The 19,689-nt window shown below is 41.5% G+C and overlaps 1 protein-coding gene across 7 annotated transcripts in view; it reads right to left on the reverse strand.

Moving 5' to 3' along the window:
- LOC105481639 (SEL1L2 adaptor subunit of SYVN1 ubiquitin ligase) overlaps positions 1-19,689 on the reverse strand; it is a 137,690-nt gene that overhangs the window by 85,335 nt on the left and 32,666 nt on the right. Inside the window, exon 3 of one of the 7 annotated variants that reach the window (XM_071079694.1) lies at positions 18,572-18,748. The exons of the other annotated variants lie outside the window; for them this stretch is intronic. The gene's annotated coding sequence lies outside the window, so the exon portion shown is untranslated. The remainder of the gene's footprint in view (positions 1-18,571; positions 18,749-19,689) is intronic. 7 annotated transcript variants of the gene reach the window in all.

Here is a 19,689-nt window from a genome sequence, read left to right on the forward strand (position 1 = left end):
ATGGAAATAAGTCCCAAGCCTGAAGGAGTGAGCCAAAGAGATAATTATCAAAGAGAAAGACACAGAGAGAAGTAGGGGGTGATATCATACAGGGACATGATAAGGAGGTGGCATTTTATCTCAAGGACAAGAGGAAGACATTGCGGTCCTAGGTGACAAGCTCTGATTGATGTTTTAGAAGAAAAAACTATCCTGGCTGACATGTGAGGAACAGATTATACAGCATCATGAGTGGGAGCAGGGGCCAGGCGTGGTGGCTCATGCCTATAATCCCAGCACTTTGGGAGGCCGAAGTGGGCGAATCACCTGAGGTCAGGAGTTCAAGACCTCCTGACCTCATAGCCTGGCCAACATAGCAAAACCCCATCTCTACTAAAAAATACAAAAATGAGCCACGCGTGGTTGCAGGCACCTGTAATCCCAGCTACTCGGGAGGCTGAGGCAGGAGAATCGCTTGAACCCTGGAGGCAGAGGTTGCAGTGAGCCAAGATCTCACCACTGCACTCCAGCCTGGGTGACAGAGCGAGACTCCATCTCAAAAAGAAAAAGAGTGGGAGCAGGAAGAACAGTTTGGAGACAGTTGCAGTCAACTAGGTGAAGGATAGTGTGACTCAGCTGAGTGCAGAAGCAATGGAGATAAATTATATGGGCAGATTTAGGGTATGTTTTAGAAGTTTAACAGTATTGACTCCGTGTTAGAGAAAAGCTAGCTTGCTTGCTTGAATATAATTATCGTTTTGCTTGAGTCTGGAGATTATTCACTAAAACAGCCTTGGGAAAACAAGACCTTCAACAGAAATAAAAGACACAGACCAACAACTCTGGGAATGAGCTGACCGGCCTCATAAGAACAGGTTGACGGCCCCTGCAGAAGGTCACAGGCATTAACGCAGAAAGCAATGATTAACTGCCTGCCTGAGACTGTGCATATTTCACAAGAATGTTTTGCTATCACTTCCCTTCATTACTCTTAAAAACCTCTGATCTAGGGGGCAATTTGTAAGGGTGGTCTTTGAATGCTAATTCACTGCCTTCCCTGGGTTTCTGGCTTCTTGAATAAAGCTAACTTTCCTTTCATCAAAGCTCTTTTCCTGAGTTTTTGTCTTTCAAGTGATGAGTGGCCCAGTTACAGAAGTGGTGCAAGTAGAAATGGAGATGGACTGAACACAGGGGTAAGAGAAAGGACAGGGTCAAAGATAACTTCTTGTTTTGGAGCGAGACCAGCCGAGTGATTTGGAGATTCCAGTTATAGGGATGGAGAAAACTGGGGACAGAGGAGATTTTTGGAGGGAATCAAAGTCTCTCCCCAACCCCTTGCATGCAAACCTGTATATGTGGTAATATCTTCAAATCGGGTGCCTATATATGAAACATTAAATGTATTTGTCTAAGAGTAAAGAGCGAGTCATGTTTGATACGGAATGGGAAGTGAGCATCATCCCTCACAGATGATAGAAAGGTGGGAAGTAAAAGAACTGGAAAGTGAGAATTCTTTACTTGCCAGTGACTTACTTTCCCTAGGGCTCAACAATCAAAGGCATTTCTTGTTTTCCTTAACGATCTATGTCCCTTTTTATTTCCTGGCTCGTATCCCCCAAAAAAGTCACTGTTCCTTGGCACTGTGTAATACATTACATTCTGCTGATAAAGCTCTTGGGAAAAAGAGGAAATGAAAAGTAAGAGCTTATAGAAGGCATCAGTGAGGACAATAACAGTAGCAAACCAAGACTAGCTGGTCACCTTCTCACCAGCGGTCTTTGTCTAGGTAGATGAACGAGGTGCTATCGAGATATAATGTGGCAGAAAACACAAGATGCTGCCGTTGGTTTGACAAAAGGGAGAAATGAATTTCTACTTTTCCTGCTATATATAGATGCAGATTCCATATACTATGTTTAAACCACTATATTTCCAAAGAGTATGAACACTAGTGCCCCAGATATCATAAGAAAAAAGCCAAGTTATGAAGAAAGCCAAGAGGAAGTGAAAAACAAAGAAAATGAGTTTTTCTATAAGAAAACTAGGTTTTCCTAGGTCATTGGTTCTTAAAGTATGGTCCTTGAAATCTGTGAGACGTGCAAATTATCTGCTCCACCTGAGGTCTACAGAACCAGAAACTCTGGGAGTGAAGTCCAGCAATCTGTGATTTAACAAGTCCTCCAGGTGATTTTGTTGCATGCTAAAGTTTAAGAACCCCTGCCCAAGGTAATAGTGGAAGAAGGTTATTAGCACATGAGAGTGAAATTGAAGTCCAACATTAAATAATACAAAAATTTAACATCAGTCATAATACAGTGAAGGTATGTGTACATATAGCAAAGACTCACATAGAAGCAGATGTTTTAATTATGGTTTCCCATCAGAAATTGAAAATATGTCAGATTATTAGCTTTCTAGGTCTTAAATAAATGCATGTACGTTTGAAAAAAATGGGGACTGGCAATTTTAAACTTTAAAATTAACTGTTTTTGTAGTTTTTCCTCCCTTAAAATAAGATTTTATTTATGAGGACCAGGCACGGTGGCTCACGCCTGCAATCCTAGCACTTTGGGAGGCGGAGGAAGGTGGATCACGAGGTCAGGAGATCAAGACTATCCTGGCTAACATGGTGAAACCCCGTCTCTACTAAAAATACAAAAAAATTAGCTGGGCGTGGTGGTGGGCTCCTGTAGTCTCAAATGCTGGGGAGGCTGAGGCAGGAGAATGGCATGAACCTGGGAGGTGGAGCTCGCAGTGAGCCGAGATCACGCCACTGCACTCCAACCTGGGTGACAGAGCGAGACTCCATTTCAAAAAAAAAAAAAAATTTATTTATGAGATGTTTACATTGAAGCAAAGCTGTTTTTGTTAATGGACTTGATATCCTTTATTTTTTTCCTAGGATTTTCAATTAAGAATATAAAACAGGGCCGGGCGCGGTGGCTCAAGCCTGTAATCCCAGCACTTTGGGAGGCCGAGACGGGCAGATCACGAGGTCAGCAGATCGAGACCATCCTGGCTAACATGGTGAAACCCCGTCTCTACTAAAAAAATACAAAAAAACTAGCTGGGCGTGGTGGCGGGCACCTGTAGTCCCAGCTACTCGGGAGGCTTAGGCAGGAGAATGGCGTAAACCCGGGAGGCGGAGCTGGCAGTGAGCTGAGATCCGGCCACTGCACTCCAGCCTGGGCGACAGAGCGAGACTCCGTCTCAAAAAAAGAAAAAAAAAAAAAAAAAAAAAGAATATAAAACAATCTCAGCATACATTTTCCTAACACATCTAAAATTTTTTAAAACAAAGCAAATATGTTAGATGCAATAACCACCCCCAAGTGAAAAGAATAATTATGCCTTGTAGAGAAGAAGTAACTCATTCAGTTACTTCAGCAAATTATCAGTAAAAATATTTCTTCCTCTTGGCAAAGCCATTGCTTATTATTTTATTGTGTATTTGCACATCCACCTTCTAATGTCACCAAACAAGAATAGTAGACAGCTTCCTAAGGGTAAATTGTGAAATACAGGGAAATGGTAAAGTAGCAAATAAAAAGGAAAAAAGTGGCATGAGTGATATTAATAATACAGTGCTAAAATAAGATTTATATTAACTGCTAATGCTTTCTGAAATTCAGAGAACATTAACAACTGATACATACTAGAGTCTGTATTTATATTCTGTATTTACATGCAAGGAGCAGAAAATTATAGTTAAACATATAGCCATGTCAGCTCTTCATGGTACAGGGAATACATGGATTATCAAAAGAACTCAGGCTTTTTTTTTTTTTTTTTCATTACTTTCAGCACTTCTTTTCTCTTAATTTTACTGGAGCTACTGATAGTTTCTGTTCATTCCTTGATACATGGATTGCTAAATGACATTCATTCATTCACAAATATTTAGCAAGCACTTATTAAATTGTAGTGACTAATCAAGAGATATTTGTATCTCTGAGAACAATACAAAAAAGTAAAGAGTTCAGTTTCCTTTGAGAGAGTCAAATGGGGAGTGAAGTAATAGCAAGTTTGTAGACACATGATTACATGCAACAAGAAAGCAGATGAAGACCCAGTAGCCTGGGAGAGGAGTTAGAAAATGAGGGATGTGCTATTTTAAATTGATGATAAAAAAAATTCACCAATTTTTATGGGCTTAGAATGGGGGTGTGCATGCTGATTGGTCCATGGCTTGGAAAAAGCACCATTCAATTGGTTAAAAGGCATCATCCAGAAGGAACCAATTGAGAGAGAGAAGAGTAAGATGGGGGTAGAACTTCTCATTCTGGGTGTGGACTCCATCCAGAATTGGCAGCTTGGTTTTCAGGCTTTAACCTCTCTTTGGCTTGAAGGTCGCGTTTCAATGGGGACCTGTCCCTGTCTGCCTAGGAATTTGTCTGTCTTCTGTTACTATCAGTACAAAGGCCCTGAGACTTGGGTACTCTAGAGATAGCATGGAGGCCAACGTGACCGGAATAGGGTGAGTAATGGGAGTATGGTCAGAGCTCAGAGAAAGAGCAAGTGCTAGTCATGTAAGGCCCCGTGGGATGTGATGAAGAGTTTAGATTTTGTCTTAAGTGTAATGGAATACATACCATGAGGTGAATAGGCTGCAATAGAGCAAGAATGCAGGAGATCAGGGAGGTGGCTACCACAGAGTCCAGATGGGTGAGCTGGTGGAGTAGTTAAAAGGGATTGGATTCTGGATATTTTAAAGACCAAGATAACTGGGATATTGTGTATGAGAGAAAGAAGCAGAGGGTGAGCTTAAGATTTTTATTCTAAGCATCTCATGGATGAAGGAGCCATTTACTGGCAAAGGAGACATCAGTAAAGGAACAGGTTTGGAGTTGAGAAAAATCAAGAGTTCAGTAGTCAACATGTCAAGTCTCAGATCCATTTTACACATCCCAGTAGACATGTGCCTGAAGTCGTTTGTGTCTGGGGTTGAGGCAGTGCAGGTTATAGCTGCTGGTAGGTTGATAGAGTTGTTGATGGGTGGTTATAGAATTACTCTTCAAACTGTTTCCTTTTTTTCAGTGTAAAAAATACAGAGCATTTTGCTAAATGCATTATGAGGGTGGCTTTCTGAAACTGGAGAACAAACAAAACCCAGGAAGGTCATCAGCTGAGATGTGTTGGAATTTTGGGAAGGGAGAAGTCATGAAATAGTAATCTTAGAGATGTGGAATAATAAATTTGACTAGGGAGATGTTCAGGTTTGCTGGGAAACACTGAAGGCCTCCTTGGTCTGTGGTCATGAAATTAAAATGAGACTGGTTGCCTGATTCTCTTTATTCCCAGCCATGTTCTGCCACCCAGAAGTAGGAATTGAGTAGATGGAGAACTACATTTCATCAGGGTTTAGGTTTTGCCAATAAATGAAATGGAGTGCAAGGGGAGTAACTAAACGGAAGATCTATATGAGGAAGTGATTTCACAGCGCCCCACAATGTTATCTGCAATTCCCAAATCCAAAAAACTGAACACTGAAAGCTTTTTCATTAGTTTGGTGCTCTCCATCAGTTGGTGTGAAAACTTGACCTGACCTTATGTTAGGTTAATTCTGTTCTTTATTCCATTTAGTGTGATATTTTTATGTTTTTCTGCATAAATATTAATGAAAACAATGTATTTCCTCAATCTCTACTTGGGATATTCTATAATATGTTAGGGGTGTATGTATGTATATTTCTCCTTCCCTTTCTCTCTTTCTTTTACATTTGACATTATTTTACATTATTACACTATTTACATTTTAATATATACTTATAGATATATGTTTACATTTCTAAAAGTTTTTTAATACTTTGAATTCTGCCTCACACTCTTCCAAAAAATTGCAGAGGAGGGAACACTTTCAAACTTATTCTATGAGGCCAGCATTACCCCAATACCAAAGCTAGACAAGGACACTACCAGGAAAGAAAACTATAGACCAATATCTCTGATAAATATTGATGCAAAAATCTTCAAAATATTAGCAAACTGTATATTAAAAATTTATATACCATATAAATTAAATGCATATTAAAAAATTATATACCATGACCAAGTGGGATTTTTTTCTGATATGCAAGGATGGTTCAACACATGGAAATTATGTAATATGTCACATTAACAAAATGAAAGAGAAAAAAAGCACATTATTATCTCAATTGATGTAGGAAAAGAATTTGACAACATTTGACATGCTTTTGTGATAAAAAGCATTCAACAACAAAGAATAGAAGGAAATTACCTTAATATAATAAATAAAGACCCTATATGAAGTGTTACATACTCAATGGTTAATATCATACTCAATGGTTAAAGTTAATATCATATTCAGTGGTTAAAGACCGAAAGCTTTTCCTTTGAGATCAGGAACAAAGCAAGGATACCCAGTGTTACTACTTTCATTCAACATAGTACTGAAAGTCCTAGCCAGAGCAATTAGGAAATAAATTTATCTAGGGAAAAGTTAGAAAAAAATAAAAGTTATCCAAATTGGAAAAGAAGTAGTAAAATTATCTGTTCACAGAATTATGTTCTACATAATCTCATATGTAGAAATCCCTAGAGATTCTACACAAAAAAACTGCTACATATAAACAAAGTTTAAACAAAGGTTGCAGAATACAAAATCAATACAAAATAGTTGTGTTTCTATATACTACAAATGAAGAAGTCAATAAGGAAATTGAGAAAACAATTCCATTTAAAATGGCTAAAAAAGAATAAAGTACTTATAAAGAAACTTCGCCAAGAAGACAAAAGGCTTGTATTAAAAAAACGATAAAACTTGCTGAAAGAAATTAAAGACACTGACAAATGGAAATGATGGTGGTGGTGGCCGCCTGGAGCAGCCACTGCAGAAATGCCAGCTGCAGCAGGGGAGGCACGCTCAGGGCTGTGTGCTCTGCAGAGTCAGTGGAAGCTGGGAATAGGAGGGAGCCACGCCCCATTCCGAGTTGGCCAGGTGGGAGCCCCACCTTCCTGGGCACAGCTGTTGCTGCCCAGCTGCGGCTGCAGACCCAGGCATCCCTGTACTCTCAGGGCGAAAAACCCTCCCATCCCCACGGGCTCGGAAGTGCCTGCTCCGACTGCCTGGCCTCTCCCAGCACCTGGTACCTGCTGTGATTTTGGAGCAAAATTGAGGCGGAGCCTGGGTACTGTTGCAACCCAGCTGGTGTGTGTGCACTTTGGGGGGTGCTGACATGCCAGCCCCCTGCTGCCTCAGCCCTCTCTGGACTTTGGGCACTGACAAGCATGGAAGGGAGGCCGAGGGGGTGCTGAGGATGGCTCAATGCAGGTCCGTAGGTGCCATTCCACATGAACAGCCTGGGGACCATGGATGACATGTAGATGGCAGCAGGAGGCAGACAGGTTCCTGGGTGGAAAGGGCAGGTCCCCAGTGAAACCCCATCTTCAAGCCAGGAAGGACCTGAAGCCTGGGGGCCAGGATCCCTTCCGAGTGGAATCTGCAGCTGGGAGTGAGAACTTACGGTGCTTTTTTTAGGCCCACCCATGGCTACCCATGAACCAATCAGCATGCACTTCCTCTCTTGTGAGCCCATAAAAACCCCAGGACTCAGCCAGACTCACGCAGACATCAAGACGACCTGCCTGCAGATAGGAGCTACCTACTCTGGATCTCCTCTCCACTGAGGGCTATAGAGATGATGGGATGACCTGCCTGCAGATAGGAGCTACCCACTCTGGATCTCCTCTCCACTGAGAGCTGCATTCATCAGGACCACCTGCCTGCGGAAAGGAGCTACCCACTTTGGGTCTCCTGAAAGCTGTACTGTCACTCAGTGAAGCACCTCTTCACCTTGCTTACCCTCCAGTTGTCTGCATACCTCATTCTTCCTGGATGCAGAACAAGAACTTGGGACCCGCTGAATGGTGGGACTGAAAGAGCTGTAATACAAAAAGGGCTAAAACATGCCCCCCACACTGCAGGCAATGAGAAGAAGAGAAGAGCTGCAGCCCTTCTAGGAGCCCAGACTTAGCGGCTCCCCGAGCCAGGGCTGTGACACCCTCTTTGGGGCACTGTGGTTTCTGGCATCTCCAAGCTTCTGGGCACCACTGTATTCCCTTCATCCATACACAGGTGCCCACGGCAAAAGCCACTTGCAGTGCATCTGATCCAGCCACAGGTTTGCATGAAGCTGTTGCCTGTGCCAGTGCCTGTAGCTGTCCACTCTACCACAGCAGCCAGTGTGCCTGGCTGTGCACAGTGGCTGGACCCTGTGCTCACTCATGTACCCCTTGCCACTCCATGCTTGGCTCGCCCTTGGCAGTTGTGGAGTCCAGGCTGGTAGCATGAGCCAAGTGCAGCCTGCCAGGCCAAGTGGCTGGAATGAGCTCAGCAGGCCTGAGCAAAACGTGGGCAAAGGTGCCACCAGCCACAGAGGCTTCCAGCTGGAAAAATGACACCCCAAGGATCCTGTGACAGAAAGATACCTTGTGTTCATGGATTGGAAGTGTTAATATTGCTAAGATGTCAATACTATCCAATGCGATCTACATATTTAATGCAATCCCTATAAAAATCCCAATGACATTTTTTTTTTCAGAAATAGAGTTTTTTTTTTTTTTTTAATTCAAATGAAATCTCAAGGGACTCTGAATATCCAAAACAATCTTGAAAAAGAAGAATAAAGTTGGAGGTCTCAAACTTCCCAATATCAAAACCTATTACAAAGTTACAATAGTCAAAAGAGTGTGGCACAAAGATAGACATATAGACCAATGCAACAGAATAGATAGCCCAGAAATAAAGCTTCTCATATACGGTCAAATGATATTAAAGAGTGCCAAGACCATTTAGTGGAGAAAGACAGTCTTTTTAAGAAAATGTGCTGGGAAAACTGGATAGCCACATGCAAAAGGATGAAATTGGACCTTACCTTATTCCACATACAAAAGTCAACTCAAAGTGTATCAAAGACCTAAATACAAGACACAAAACTATAAAATACTTAGAAGAAAACATAGGAGAAAATTTTCATGTCATTGGATTTGGTAATGATTTCTTGGCTACTGTTACTGAAACACCAGGGTTTCAGTCTAGGCCCTACTGCATGCCACACAGAAAGCCAATGCACTGAAAACCAACGATTGAGACAATTGGTATTGCCAAAGAAGAAGGCTTTAGTGAGGAGATGGGAGATCAGTTTCAAATCCGTCTCTCTGACCAACTGAAACCAAGGGTTTATATAGCAGAGAAGAAATGAAACAATGTATAAGAAAACAGGAACTAGGGAGGGGCAAGCAATCATGGTGAATGAGGGGGCCAGCATCTCATTGCCTGGATGTGGTGATCTGATGAGTTTCAGTTCTTTGACACTTTTTTGAGAGGCCTAAAGGTGGTTTCCTGAGAACAGAACTCAGATAAAACAAATATAAGTTTCAAGCTTTAAGACCAGAAGGGTCAATTTCTATGTTTATCCAAAAAACTATCTATGGAACTATTGGGTCAGTTTTAGTATGACACCAAAAGCCCAGGCAACAAAAATAAAAATTGATAAGTTAGACTACATCAAAATTTAAAATCCCTGTGTATGAAACGATACTATCCACAGAGTGAAAAGACAACCTACAGAATGGGAGAAAATATTTGCAAATTAGATAAGAAGTCAATATCCAGAATATATTTAAAAACTTCTACAACTCACCAAATAAAAACTCAATTAAAAAATAAGCAAATGAGTTGAATAGACATTTTTGCAAAGAAGATATGCAAATGGACATCAAGCCCATGGAAATATGATCTGCATCACCAATCATTAGGAAAACGGAAATGAAAACCTCAATGATCTACCACCTTACACCCTATTCGAATGGCTACAATAAAAACAAAACAACAGGCCTGGGCGTGGTGGCTCATGCCTGTAATCCCAGCACTTTGGGAGGCTGAGGAGGGCAGATCATGAGGTCAGGAGATCGAGACCATCCTGGCTAACATGGTGAAACCCTGTCTCTACTAAAAATACAAAAAATTAGCCAGGCATGGTGGCCGGTGCCTGTAGTCCCAGCTACTGGGAGGCTACGGCAGGAGAATGGCATGAACCCGGGAGGCGGAGCTTGCAGTGAGTCAAGACCATGCTACTCACTGCACTCCAACCTGGATGACAGAGCTAGACTCCATCTCAAAAACAACAACAACAACAACAAAACAAAACAACAACAACAACAAAAACAAGTGCTGGAGATATTAGAACACTTGTGGACTACTGGTGGGAATGTAAAATGGTGCAGCCACTGTGGAAAACAAATGATGATCAGACAACAGATTAAAAATGGAATTACTGTGTAATCCAGTATTTCCACTTTTGAGTATGTGCCCAAAAGAATTGAAAGCAGGGTATTGAAAAGACATTTGTATGCCCATGTTAATAGCAGCATTATTTGCAATAGCCAAAATGTGTAAGTAATCAGCATTCATTAATGAATGAATGAACGAACAAAGTATGATTACATATTTCAGCTTTAAAAAGGAGTAAATTCTGACACATGCATAGATTTTGAGGAGATTATGCCAAGTGAAATAAGTCAACTACTAAAAGACAAATACTGTATGAACACTTAGATGAGGTACCTAAAGTAGTCAAATTCAGGGAGACAGAAAGTAGAATGTTGATTGCCAGGGTCTGGGGTGAGAGGGGAATGGAGAGTTTTTTCATTTTGTTTTGTTTTTAATGGATATAGAGTTTCAGTTTTGCAAGATGAAGCGTCCTGGAGATTAGTGGCACAACAGTGTGAATATAATTAACACTACTGAGCTGTACATTTAAAAACTGTTAAAATGGTAAATTTTATGTTATGTGTATTTGACCACAATTTTTTAAAGCCTAATTTCTGAAATAGCTTTGTTCCCACAGGCTTTGGAAAAGGTCCTGTGGTCCTGTGGTGATGTGGCATCAACTCTCAGCCAAGTAATAAGGGAAATGAGCATGTGAGGGGAACAATGAGCAGTAAAAAGGGCAAATCGATTTGAGGTCCTGGTGGGATTGAAGCATTTATGGAACAACCTGGAAAGATATCAGTGGCCATCAGAGACTTGGATACCTGAAATTTTCATTTGGAACAGGCACAGTTAAGATTATGACCATGGCAGTGTTGAGGAGGATGGGACTATTAGAAGCAAGAAGATGTAAGTAATGAAACTGAGCTGCTACGATTCATGAATACTGAAATCTCCAATGCAGACAGGAGCTCTCTGCTCCTGGGAGAGAAAGACCACAAGCTACGCTTCTGTCTTCATCTCTTACTACTTTCCCAATAAGAATGTGGCAATAGGGAGGGAGAAGGATACCTGCTACCCTATCCTGAACCAATATAAGTGGGTTGTGGGAGAAAATGCTTAAAAGAGTTACAGGGGAAGAAGTCGTCAGGAGACAACGAGGTTTCAGTTAAGATGAAGGGAAAGGTAACATTTGGAGAAGTATGACCCTGAAGTTAGGTGATTAGAAAGAAAATACTGATTAGAAAGAAAATTTGGTGTATTTGCTCACATCTGTAATTCCAGCACTTAGGGAGGCCAAGGTGGATGGATCACGAGGTCAGGAGATGGAAACACAGTGAAACCCTGTCTCCATTAAAAATACAAAAAATTAGCCAGGTGTGGTGTCATGCGCCGACAGTCCCAGCCTGGGGAGGCTGAGGCAGGAGAATCTCTTGAATTCGGGAGGTGGAGGTTGCAGTGAGCCAAGATCACGCCACTGCACTCCAGCCTGGATGACAGAGCGAGACTCTGTCTCAAAAAAAAAAAAAAAAAAAAAAGAAAGAAAGAAAAAAAGCATCCCAGGGATGGAGAATGCACACATTTTATAGCCAAGTCTTGAATATATGGTAGTAGGTGTATTGAATTACACCTGTAAACCTTTATTGTATCTACCACATGCAAAGCATCACACTAAAAAAGGTGAAAACATACTGTTTTGCCTGTCAGAAGCTTACAACCAAGTTTAAGTAATATCAAACAGGTTTCACAAAGCAAAAAAACACATTTAGAACCTTTTAGAAATTCCAAATTCCAGTAACTGTGTGGGGTACATTGTAGGCATTGTGCTGCATGAGTGAATATAGTGATAATTTGTAATACTAAGATCTCTTAAATCGGAATGGGCTTGTTTATTCTAATATGCAAAATGGGGGATAATTAACCATTTAAATAACCAATTAACATCCTTCACAAAGATGTTAGGAGGAATAAATGGTATATATGAAGGGATTTTATAGAGTTTGTTATATAACTGTAAGGATATGGTACTGAATATAAATTCTGAATATAATGACCTAAAGTAAGATTTCTAAATTTTATACTAAATGCCCAATAAGACAATGTAAGTGAAATCTTGAGGCTATCTTTACTACCAGGTTCCTTTCTCAGGAAACAGCCCCTCAGGCTGCTCAGATAGTATCAAAGAATTAAAACTTACCAGAACTGAAATATCCTATTTGTTAGTCAAATTAATTATCTATTGGACCAAGATGTTAATCTAAAAACAAAAAGATTGTGTCTGTTTAACTGAAGAAGAGATGGAACTGAACACTCTGGTGAAACTGCTAAGCGCTGTGAGCCAGGTGACTTTTTCCTTCTTTTCAGAGTTTTCACTGTTGCTCATGGTGGTCACGGCTGTCATAATGAGACAAACCCATAAAGGAGTCCCTGGAGAAACTCCAACCAACGTGCGCACTGGGAGAATGGGGTGGAGCCTCTGGAAGTTCATGCTGGTTTACTGTGGGAGGAGCCTGGCCTCTCCTGTTCTGGGATTAGTGACCTGGGATTCAATCTGTGAGCCCACGGGCAGGAAGCACACTCTCTCACTTGGCTGAGAGTCCCTGTTTCCCCCTTTTTTTCTCTTTTCACCCAATAAACCCTGCCCTTCTCACCCTTCAAAGTGTCTGTGAGCCTAATTTTTCATGGTTATTACGAGGACCCTGTTTTTAGTTGAACTAAGCAGAAAGTCCTATAACAGCTTTGGTGCCCAACATGGGACTCAAGGAAGGGTGAGTAAAATGGCGACTCAAAACCTCTCACTGTTGCTTCTGAGCCTTCTGGTCCTACGGCATTCCTCTTCTTACTTTCAGGACAGTAATAGCACTTATCTTTTCTTTTACAATACTGGATATGGGCCACACCCATCCCAATGGCCACAGGTGCAAGTGCGGGATGGTTAGGCAAGGCAGCTCCCTGCTCATCCTTTCCTACTAGCTGAGGTGCATGGACATGTGTGGTGCATGGATGTGTCTGCTGCATGTGTGCATGGTGTCCAGTGACCACACAGGGCAGTAATGAGCCAACAGTAGCTGCTGGGGGCCTCAAGGCGCCCATGCAGCTGGCTGGCATTCCCTACCATGCACCCATGGAGTCTCCACTCCCCCAACCAGAGAGTTCAGCTTTGTCCCCCTGCAATGTTTCTCTCTGGTGGAGGAACTATTTGCATAAGAATAAAAGGCTCTTCCTCTCTGGCATCCTTTTTCCTTCTCTACCCCTTCAGCAGTTAACTCTTAATTAATGTTTTTTTTTTTCTTTTTGGAAAACATTTTACTAGGCCAGGCACCCCAACTATCACTGTTTATACTTTCTGTAGAGTTTTAATTGTGAGAGAGGATTTGTGAGGTTAGTTTTAAGCTGTAGCCCATCTCGTGTACTTTGCACAGCTTTCCACAGCAAACTTTGCAGCAGGCCTCCATCTTATTTTATATCCTGGGGGTATGGCCTGTAACCCCACGGCAAAGCTTTGTTTAGCAATCCTGCCTTAGGGAATGAGTCCTTTCTGGTTTGATATCTGCATGTTTTCCTAGCCCTGTCTCTTACAGGGCTCCACCTCCACTGGGTTTTCTTCTGCCTGTCTTTGTAGCTATGTATGTGTTATGTATGTGACGTCTGTAAAAAGACTTCTAGTTACTTTGGCCTAAAGGAAGACAAGCACTTGGATCAAATATTTTTCAAAGAGAAGATAAAAGCTGTGGTAACTTTCAGTTCATGTGACTTTACTCTTTGAGAAATAAAAACAGCCTTAAAGATTATTGGTAAAAAGCAAATGTCATCAAAATATAAATAGGTGAACTAAATGATGCAGGTTACATGCAAGGCTTGTTAAATGTTTTAAGGTTACAAACTGCCTTTTGGGTTTTGAGAACTATTTGACTTGCCTGCTCCACAATTGGTAAGGCTCGGGGACATACGGAACTAACCATGCCCTTAATTAATGCTAGAAGGAGTCAAACCTTGGCTGCACCTAGCACACAATTAAAACAACTTACCAGGGTTTATGTTAAAGTTAAAAATTGCTAAAAGTTACCATTATGACATGTAATTGAAACTACTGAAAATAGATTTACATGTAAAGTGTGTAAGAACAATAAAATATTTTTGTTTTTTTTGTTTTTTTGTTTTTTTTAGACAGAATCTTGCTCTGTTGCTCAGGCTGGAGTACAGTGGTATGATCTTGGCTCACTGCAAGCTCTGCCTCCAGTTCATGCCATTCTCCTGCCTCAGCCTCCTGAATAGCTGGGACTATAGGTGCCCGCCACCGTGCCTGGCTAATTTTTTGTATTTTTAGTAGAGACAGGGTTTCACTGTGTTAGCCAGGATCGTCTCGATCTCCTGACCTTGTGATCCGTCCACCTCAGCCTCCCAAATGCTGGGATTACAGGTGTGAGCCACTGCGCCTGGCCTGGTTTTTTTTTTTTTTTTTTCCAAAGACATAGTTTCACCATGTCACCCAGGCTGGAGTGCAGTGGCACAATCTCAGCTCACTGCAATCTCTGCCTCCCAGGTTCAAGTGATTCTCATGCCTCAGCCTCATGAGTAGCTGGGATTACAGGTGCATGCCATCACACCTTGCTAATTTTTGTCTTTTTGGTAGAGATGGGGTTTTGCCACATTGCCCAGGCTGGTCTTGAACTCCTGACCTCAAGTGATCTGCCCACCTCTGCCTCCCAAAGTTCTGGGATTACAGGTGTGAGCCCCCATACCCAGCCTAAAATGTGTTTTGAATAAAAGGTTATAAAAAGGCATGAAAATGTAAATTCTTGCCTAGGGTTAAAGAATTGTTTTAAATTAGATAGGATAAAGCTGAAGGTTCAAACAAGTGGTGGAAGGATTGTGGAAATTAATCTTGCAGAAGAAGTTCTGGGTGTGAATATATTGATTAGATTCAAGGGGGATATTGTATGGTTTTTCTCTGGGTTGTGCATTGGAATGAAAACACAACAGGGTATTCTTGGGGCACAGATTTGCTCTTTGGCAAAATTTGTAAAGGGTTATACAAGTTTTTTGCTTCTTTAAATTTCTGATTCATCATTTCAGCAAAATAAATGACTTATGTCAATCTGGAATTCTGTTTCATAACATCAAGTGTTTTAAACTGCTAACATATTGAATAGGCTTCCCAAAATCAAATGTCAGGTTCGAAATTGTCTTTCCTGACACCTAGCTTTTGGATACTTCAGAGGGCCCCTGGAATACCCAGAAAAGAGAGGTAAACAGGATGATTTGACTTGGTTAGTTAAATGCGATTGCCAAAATGATGTTCAATATTCTTTAGAATATATTTTCATGAATAATGCTAATATATGTTCCAAAATTTTATGGGATTGCTAAGATTTTAATGTCTGAGTATATGCTATCAATGATAATTAACGTTGTTATGCTAAGTTACTGTAAACTATGGAGATAATCAAATTTCTTTGTCAATTGTGTTTCTAACTGTAACTACCCTAGACATTTTGTTATTCACAGACAATTGTCTGGTTTTAATCCTTTCAAAAGATGATTTATAATGAGCTATATAATTTTGACAGGTACTCTCAAATACAGGCTTCTAATAACTGGATATTTCAACATTGGAATAAAGAAAAATATACAGGACTCATGAAGAGCTGAATGTTCATGAATATCATGTGAATCAAGAATTAATGGGCTAAACTCAGAAAGCTGAAGCAATCTTTTTGACTTTTTCTTGGAATATGGCTAATCCTTTTGTTTTTCAGAGTCAAGAAAATTTATTTTGCACTATTTATGGCCCTTAATAATTGAGTAAGGTATACTCCTGTGAACAAAATTTGGAGCATGTTTGGTTTCTCTGCGTAGTTCCTCTAGAATTCAGAAATTATCTGTGAGTATTTTTAACTTATGGCAATATAGTTATTTGCATCAGAGCAATAATAATCCATTTTTCGGCCAGGTGCAGTGGCTCACGCCTGTAATCCCAGCACTTTGGGAGGCTGAGGTGGGTGGATCACGAGGTCAGGAGATGGAGACCATCCTGGCTAACACGGTGAAACCCCATCTCTACTAAAAATACAAAAAATTAGCCGGGTGTGGTGGCAGGCGCCTGTAGTCCCAGCTACTCAGGAGGGAGGCTAAGGCAGGAGAATGGTGTGAACCCAGGAGGCGGAGCTTGCAGTGAGCCAAGATGGCAGCCACTGCACTCCAGCCTGGGCAGTAGAGTGAGACTCCATCTTAAGAAAAAAAAAGACTCCATTTTTCTTTTGCGACAGGACACAATTGGAGAAACTGGTTGTTTCACCAAGGCTTTGACTGAAAGGATATGCTTCCCTTTAAGGAGGCAAGCTCAATTTGCACAGCTGATGAAAGCCCCCTGGAGAAAAAAACTGACCTCATACCCTCATTTATGCAGTCCCTGTATAGGGTTCCTGACCTGTGGTCAGTAAAGAATGTCACTTCCTAACAGGCCCAGGAGCCCCACGTTTATCTTGGGACCTTAAGAGGAGAGGATCACACAACTCACAGGTATTTGAGGATGGTTGGGCTCAGGATGATTGGGCTCAGATTTAAAAGGTTTTATCTGAGATTCCTTGTGGAACAGAGTTCCATCAAATCCAGCCTAAAAGGCCTATGTAGAAATAGTTATTCTTGCTGTACTTTATGCAAATAATCAGGCCAAGGATAGGACTAAAATCTAGCCTATGTAGAAATAGTTATTCTTGCTGTACTTTATGCAAATAATCAGGCGAAGGATAAGACTAAAATATATTTTGCAAACAACTCAGTCCTATCATGATTTTTTTTTTTTTTTAACAAAAATGAGGACTGGAGAGAGAGAAATTATGTTTCAAAACTCATCATAGATTTGTGATTAAATTCTAGACCCATTAGTTGTTTTTAAGTTTTTGTTTATATTTTTAGACTAACTCTGCTTGTTCCTGTGAACCAACCAATCAATCAATCAACCAACCAATCTCCACCTGCAGCTCAGAAAGAACAAAAGGGATGGGTAATGTAAAAATCTGGATCAGTATTCTAGTTCTGAGTAATTATCCTTTAAATCCTGCCAGGTGATGGAAATAAACAGGATGCTCATTACACAGAGGTTTCCTTTTTGGGAAAGGAAGAACCAAGGGAGCTAACCAAAGCTAAGCACCATGCACCCAAATCTTAGCAAGCATAACTGTAGCCACCGGTTATCTGGGCATGTCACAAGACATCCTTTTCTCTCCCTTGTTGGAGGAGGATTCAATTCCACACCTTCACCTTAGCGTTTGGCTTCTGATAAGGAGTCCATGTACTCCTCCCAAGACACATTTTTATCCCAAACTCAATTCCAAGCTTCAGGTCAAAGCCCTAGGAAAGAAAACTGGATCTAAGGAATCCAGAGGCAGGCAACAACAGAGGTTAAAAGACAGTGCAGGGAAGCAGCGCTAATTCCTGCCAATAAAGCCAAGCCTCCCATTTCATGGATAAGGATCATGCTAGTATCCACAGCATAAATGAGGTCTAGGGAACTCCAAGGCTACTGATGGTAGACGGAATAGAGACATAGGTGAGAGCAGCTAATTCCTATTATCTAGGCCCTCCCTGCTGCATGGGTGCAAGCCACTTTGGCACCTATGGATGGCACCTGCCAGGGTCACTGGGACTTGATGATGCAAGGACAGAAGACGGAAAGAGGACACTCTTCCTTCTCTCCCTCACATGCCCCCAGGTATGTGCTAGGAAGAGAAGGGAACCAGGTATGTCTGCTCCCCTCTTTCTAGATGGGTAGCCATTCATCTTCAGTCTATATCCCTTTTGAATGCATCCTGAACCCCTGGGACTCCTTTTTTAAAAAAGCCTTATTGGCTGGGTGCGGTGCCTCACACCTGTAATCCCAGCTCTTTGGGAGGCTGAAGTGGGCAGATCACGAGGTCAAGAGATCAAGACCTTCCTGCCCAACATAGTGAAACCCCATCTCTACTAAAAATACAAAAATTAGCTGGGTGTGGTGGCGTGTGCCTGTAGTCCCAACTACTTGGGAGGCTGAGGCAGGAGAATCACTTAAACCTGGGAGGCTTGCAGTGAAAGCCTTCTTTTTTCCTTTTTTCCTCCTCTGTCCTGTTTTCACTGATAGGTAACTGTGTCTCTGTACTCAGGACACTCCTGTCAGATGCATCCTCCAAAGTGGGAAAAGTTAATTTCCCAAACCTTAGACTGGTTGGCCTAAGACTGGGCTCAGGGGAAGGGAACCCAGAAGCTTGATATGCTGGCAAAAGGGTAAAAGTTTTGTTTTTTTTTTTTTACCAGTCAGGCTTTTGGCCTCCCTCTCCCTGTGCAAACTGGTAAAAGGCCTTGGGAATTTTGATGTGTCCTTACCTTTTTTCTCTTTTTGATACGTGTTTTCTAATAACCTGGTTTGTCTCTTCTCACCTTCAGGCCATCGAACTCCAAATGGTCATGCAACTGGAGCCTTGGAGGATGGCCCTTTCTGCGGGGGACCTTTAGCTAGACCTCTGGGGAGCTCCAACTGCCGTTTCCCCAGAACAGCGCCCCCTGTCAGCAGGAAACAGTTAAGATCGGTCTTCATTCTTACCCTTATTTTAACAGCAGTTAGACGTACTTCTGCAGAGGGGGTAATCAGACAGCCAAGTGTAAAAGGGTCCCTGGAGAAACTCGAACTGGGCTGCATCCTGGGTGAATGGGGTGAAGCCTCGGGAAGTTCCTGCCATTTGCAGGGAGGAGGAGTCTGGACTCTTTTATTCCGGGGTTGGTAACCTGGATTTAATTTGTGAGCCCACTGGCAGGAAGTACATTCTCTTTGCTTTGCTGAAAGTCCCTGTTTCCCCCGCTTTTTTCCTTTTCACCCAATAAACCCTGCCCTTTTCACCCTTCAAAGTGTCGGCGAGCCTAATTTTTCATGGTCGTGTGACTAGGACCCTGTTTTTAGCTGAACTAAGGAGAAAGTCGTACAACAATAATGGTCCCTTAGCCATACACTTAAGTTGCTCCCTTAGGCGACCTAAGTTACTTCCCAATAGTACATTAAATACCTGGGGGTTTATTACATCTGTATTCAGGATCATTCTTCAATGTAGAAGGAAATAGCGCACAGAACTCCTGAAAATATTAGATCCTTGGCACAAGACAAATTATCTTTAAACATTTTTTTCATGTGTGTATGTGTGTTTTCAAAAAGTTTTTGTTGGGGAATGGAGGAGTAGATGAATTTTTTTTTTTTTTTTTTTTTTTTTTTTTTTTTGCAAGTTGTAGAGTTGTAAAGCCAGAAAGAGAGAAAAACTATGGAAAGAGCAGCTCCACCTAGGTGAGTGCATTTTTAAAATTATAATATAAATGGTAATTATTATGGAAGATAACCAGAATTTGCCAAGCCTACACTGGGGGTAGAGATGGAGAGAGTGTGCTTTCAGCCAAATAGTATCCTGCTCATTGGCAAGGAGTCATGAAACACTATGGCAAGTTCAGTGAGCTGAGGA

This window comes from Macaca nemestrina, chromosome 15 (assembly GCF_043159975.1).
Source record: "Macaca nemestrina isolate mMacNem1 chromosome 15, mMacNem.hap1, whole genome shotgun sequence".
Classification (NCBI taxonomy): domain Eukaryota; kingdom Metazoa; phylum Chordata; class Mammalia; order Primates; family Cercopithecidae; genus Macaca; species Macaca nemestrina.